Source organism: Hakea prostrata, chromosome 9 (assembly GCF_041222555.1).
Source record: "Hakea prostrata isolate BN-2017 chromosome 9, UWA_Hpros_2, whole genome shotgun sequence".
Lineage (NCBI taxonomy): Eukaryota > Viridiplantae > Streptophyta > Magnoliopsida > Proteales > Proteaceae > Hakea > Hakea prostrata.
This window is the reverse complement of record NC_142608.1, coordinates 16198620-16204476: the sequence shown is the minus strand read 5'-3', so window position 1 is coordinate 16204476 and position 5857 is coordinate 16198620. Positions and strand designations below refer to the sequence as shown.

Below are 5857 nucleotides of genomic sequence, written 5' to 3'. Positions count from 1 at the left end.
AATTCAAATTTCAGAGACGTTTGAAAAATTCTATCCGGAAGAGATGAGCATGTTTTATTTTTTTTCATGAACCAGTGTTGTTATACCTTGTCTTAAATTCTTCTAGAATTCTAATTCCAAAAGTTACAAGTTGTTAGGAACTTCATTTTATCTTAGACGTTCATCTATAAATACAATACCTTAATCGCATGAAGCTATATAAGGAAACACTTCCACTCAATTAGCATATTTGGGGTTCTATGACAATGTTACCGTTTCTTATTTCTTTGTGTTTTTAAAATTTTTCAGAATAGAGAAGGCTCAAAACATGTATGTGTTATTCAGTCTGCTTATTGAGTTTTTTTTCCATTTTTCAAACCGAGTTATCAAAAACCGACCAGGCCTAACATATATGGTTTGACCATATCTTGGTCGGATCACGAACGAACCAAGGAGTCTTCGTTTAAACATGTTGACCTTAGCAGCCGTTTTCCTGAGATTCGGGACGGGAATCCTAATCAAGTCAGGATGATCCAATTGTTCTTAGAGTACAGATCGGACTCAACAATCACAATGCCAGTTGAACTCTATCTCTACGGATAAGACTCAATGAAGGAGTTTAAGTCGAATTCAATGATTGTATCATCTAGGTTACTCTAACATTAAATACCTATACCTTCACCCATAATAAGGTACACTTTAAGAATCATTCCAACTAGCTATTGGCTGGTTTAACCTGTTTTCTTCAATCAGAGATTGAGTACTCGATTGACCAAGGCATCGGAGGCATTACTCGGCCAACCCTGTTGATGCACATCAGTTATGTTGATGCTGCACCCGACTGAGCCCCCTTCAAGCTGAAGACGATGAGTCCTGCAAAAAGAGTTAGACGTGGGCCGGCTAGATTACCGGGCAACCGCCTCCGATGGCTAAGTCAGACAGTGAACAATCTAAGATCTCGTGCCAAGATTACACAAGACAAAGCTCAAAATGTATTGAATACGTACCGGAGGGGTATGTCCCTCCTCTTATACTCGTCAGTGTTTGCAGAGAATATACACACAAAATTCTTAAGTGCTCTTCTAATTATTCTGGCAGTAGTAAGAGTAAAAAGATAGATCCCAAGACAAAGACACTCCACTAAAGATTAAAGGGAATATAGGCACCCCCACACTTAGGCTCTTTACACCCTCTCTTGAGTCTAACTCTAGGCAAACAATTCAATCGAGAAGTCTCCTCTTATCTTCAGTCTACCAGTTCACCCTCAGATAAGACTAAACTAGGTACCAAATAATACAAAGAACTCAAGATCTTAGACATTTCAGCTTTATAAGCACATTACTTCACTTCTTTCTTTAATGCTCACAGTTCTAGTCCGTGCAATGTCTTGCCTCTTAAGCTTTCTAGATGACCTATGTAACGAGTGTTGGGTTAGCCGCTCTCAAGCCAAATGGCCTGAAGGGACTAGGTGGAATACCCCTCGAACTTACTTACTCAAGCCAATTAGGCTACAAGCCAAGACTGGACCAAAGACACCCCAACTGCTTAACGCGAGGCACGATGTTGGTGACACCAAGACCCGGTTACTAAGAAGGAGGCCTAAACTTTAAACATCAGCAGATTTTTATTTTTTTTCTCTTTTCTCACATTATACTTCAATTCACTTCACATTTAAATAGTCTTAAATCAGTCTCAACTTGTCACCATAAGCACATGGCAATACATGATAACTAGATGGTCAAACCTTTTGGACTACCTGGAGTTCCTATTTTCCGATTCAATCTCAGTCTCAAAATGTAAAACCCATTACTACATCAGATGGGATTTCTAAAACACAAAACTCTCATTTTGTATCTAAGCAAGGAATTAAAACATTTAACTTACCAAAGCCAGAAAAAATTAGGCACTTTTTATCTTTGTGACAATGCTTTACCAACTATCAACAAGTCTTACTCGAGTTGACACCCCCCCCCCACACTTAAATTATGCAATGACCTCAGTGCATGCAAGATATATAAAAAAACATGATAGAAGCAAATAGAGGAAATAGTGTACCCGATGTTTGAAATCATGATAGAGCATGCAATAGTAAAACCTAACAACAAACAAAGAAAAGAGAAGAAAAAGAACAAGAAATAACATCTAAACAAATGGGTTGCCTCCCATAAAGCGCTACGTTTAGAGTCTTCAGCCAGACTTAGTGAGATGCAGCCAATGGAGGTGGAAGCTCAAATCTAAATGTGAATGGTGACTGCTCCAAAGAAGTGGAAGAGTTCAACAATGTCTTGACTTCCTCAATATTTAGGTCAGATTCCCCAAATGGCAAGTAATGTTGTAGGGGATCATCAATAAGCATGTTTGGAATATTATCAACCACTACCTCATCAATAAAGTTAATTGCAAAGCACTCTTCACCCCTATTTGGGCTTAATGATGCATTGAAGATGTTGACTCTAAGTTTCTTATTGCCAAATGATATGTCCATGACACCCGATCTACAATTGATGCAAGCATTCGTAGTAGCTAAAAAGGGTCGTCAAAGAATGACTGGTGGCAACTTATTTGTATTGTCCATATATAGGATAAAAAAAACAAGAAAATATAGATCCTCAACATTTACCAAAACGTTTTCAAGTAGCCCACGATGTCGTTTAATTGAGTGTCTGCCAACTGTAAAATCACATCAGTGGATTTCAAATCTCCTAGACCAAACTTATCATAAACTGAACTGGGTAAAATATTCACACTGGCTCCCAAATCAAGCAATGATTTACTTATAGATAAATCTCCAATGACACATGAAATTAAAGGTGTACCTGGATCTTTAAGTTTAGGGGGCAGTTGGCTGGAAATTACCGAGCTGACTTGTTCAGTTAGGTGCACAGTTTTAAGAGTCTGAGTTCTCAACTTACGCTTTTGGGTGCATAAATCTTTTAGAAACTTAGCATAAGCTGGGACTTGCTTGATAGCATTTAATAGTGGGAGATTGATACGAACTTGTTGGAATAAATCAATCATCTCTTGCATCTTAGCATTCTTTCTAGAATCTAGAATTGAGGACTCAAGAGCTTCTGGGAAGGGGGCTTTGGGAGTGTAAGATTTAGGAGTAGGACCCTTTACAATCGGAATGTGCAACCCCTTACAAGGAAATTGATGGGAAATACTCACAGGTGGTGTTTCTTTACTAGGCTTGTGTGCATCATTGCCAGTCTCATAGGTCAAATCAACCTCTTTGCGACTCTCAAGATCAATGGGCAATGGCTTAGGAGTAGGCAAATGTGCATAATATTCGTTCCCACTGCGTGTCACAACAGAGACTGCTTGGACTTGTTCTTTCCTAGACCCAATTTGATGATTAGGGTTACCTATTGGTTGACTAGGTAACTGACCAACCTCCCTCCTACTGATGGCATCAGCTAGTTGACCAAGTTGGGTTTCCAGTTTGTTAATGGACTGAGAATGGGAATGCAACAATTGAGTGTTTTGCTCTAATCCATTAAGTGTTTTTAGTACCTTATCCTCAAACGATGAATTATGTAAGGGTTGTGGAGATGATGGTTGCTCATTCCTATAGGCATTTTGGTGCATATTAAATGAAGCTGGTCTATAAGGTATTTGATTAGAGGGATTGGACATTGAGTTTCGCCATGAAAAATTGGGGTGGTTTCGCCATCCTAGGTTGTAGGTATTGGAATATGGATCATTTCCCAATTTAGAGACTCCTTGGGCCAAATGTGCATGCTCCTTAACAAACTCAAGATATTGTGTAGCCAAACAACAATCAGTGACATGATGGGATATGCTAGAACATAAAGCACATGCTTCAATCTGATTAGGTGGAGAGAAACTTGTAGGAAGTGGAGATGGGGTTTGTTGTCCTAATGACAAGAGATGGTCCAATTTCTTTGATAGAAAGTCAACCTTAGTGCTCACCTCAATGGTAGGATTCATCTCATAGAGACCACTCCTCTTTGTTTGCTCACTGGATCGAATCTCAGTCCTAGCTGCTGAAGCATGGTGTTGGTAGTTTTCATTAAGGGTCTCAAAAAGTTCTCATGCTTCATTCTCATTCTTGTGCATGAAAGTCCCACCACAAGAAGAATCAACCATTTGCCTATGTCAGTCTCTAAAGCCATCATAAAAGCATTGAACCAATTGCCATTTAGGAAAAGCATGGTGGGGGCACTTTCTAAGTAATTCTTTTAGTCTTTCCCATGCCTCATGAAATTGTTCTCCTTCTTGTTGGGAGAAACTCGTTATCGCTCTCCTAATGCTATTAGTACGGCCAATGGGGAAGAACTTTTTAAGGAACTCCTGTTGCATTTCTGCCCAAGTAGAAATTTTAACATTGTCCAAAAAATGAAGCCAATGCTTAGCTTTATCTTTAAGAGAGAATGGGAAAAGAAGTAACCTTAAAGCATCAACTGAGAGGTTTTGAATTTTAACTGTGGAGGACACCTATAAAAACTCATCTAAGTGCTTATAAGGCTCTTCATTGGCAAGTTCATAAAAAGATGGTAGCATTTGAATAATACTAGATTTGATCTCATATTGAGCCGCCTCTATGTTAGGCAACTTAATACAAGAAACTGGAGTATATATCATAGGAATGAAATGCTCACTCAAGGGCCTCATTGGAGGCTTATAGTTTGCCATGGTTCTTTGCCTTCTAAGGTTGGCCAAAGTCTCTTATAACTCTAAGTCAAGTGGAGTCAAGTGGAGTCAACTCAGGGTTTATGGATCGACAACCATGCATACACACAGAAAACAAGCTAAATAAATAAAATTAGAAGAAAACAACAAAAGAGAGAGTTTAGGGCGTACCTGAAGCGCAATCCACGTGATCTTTCGAACAAAAGTTACACATGTGGGATGAGGGATGGGGATTTTTTAAAAATTAACCTAAACAATCCAATCTAACGCAAATATTACAATTGAAAAGTCCTAAATACAATTATATCTAAGAAATAAAAGATAACAACCTAAACTAATTATCGAATCACTACTCTTGCAGTTACCTACAAAACAAAAGAAAAAGAAATTAGTTAAATAATCAAAGAAAAAAAATTAGAAATTAAAAACTCTAAAATTACTCTAAAATTTATGCCTAATTGACAAAAATCAATCCTAGCAACCATGCATTGGTTCCCCGGCAATGGCGCCAAAATTTGATCGTGTCACTAACCAATCAAAATAAAATCCTATACTAATCTAGCAAGCAGAAAGTACGGGGTCGAACTATGGGGAACTAAAAGGCTAAGTCACTAAGATTGAATTCAACAAAACTAAATTTAAACCAAATCTATTAATTAATGCAAAAACTTAAACTATGAATATGTGAAGATCTTTGGGATTTCGAATCCCCAATGCTTTTCCCTAACCGATATAACTCTACACTTCAAAGTAACTTAGGGATAGTCTTCCTAGATATGCCCTATCTTCGCAAGACTATCGTCCTTCGAGGAAGCTTGGCACACTTAGTTTGCTGAGCTATAGAACATCTTTGACCAAACTCAAACACAATCAACTATAAGATATAGAACAATCAAATTAATGAAATAAGCATGGTTCATCTACATCCCAAAGAAAATGAACTAGCTACTCATTATCACAAAGCTCATAAGAAAACTAAAGATGAAACAGAGAGAGAGAGAGAGAGAGAGAGAGAGAGAGAGAGAGAGAGAGAGTTGTGTTCTTCTTCTTCAGCAATGAGAGAGATGAGACCGGTATTCGCCGTCTCCTTTTTCTCTATGGCTGGCTTCTCTTTTATGTCTCCCACACACACTGAATCCCTTCTCTTTACCTGTCGATTTGACCTTTATTCTTTTGGAGTTTGAAAAAACTCAAAACTGGAAAGCTGTAGATATTTTCAATATCG

The 5857-nt window shown here is 38.1% G+C and overlaps 1 non-coding gene across 1 annotated transcript; it reads left to right on the top strand.

The window, feature by feature from the left end:
* The first annotated feature begins 4147 nt into the window (after window positions 1–4147).
* On the top strand, window positions 4148–4254 carry LOC149004843 (small nucleolar RNA R71). The gene has a single exon (XR_016170084.1). It is a non-coding gene; the product is annotated as a small nucleolar RNA R71 (small nucleolar RNA).
* Window positions 4255–5857: the final 1603 nt, after the last annotated feature.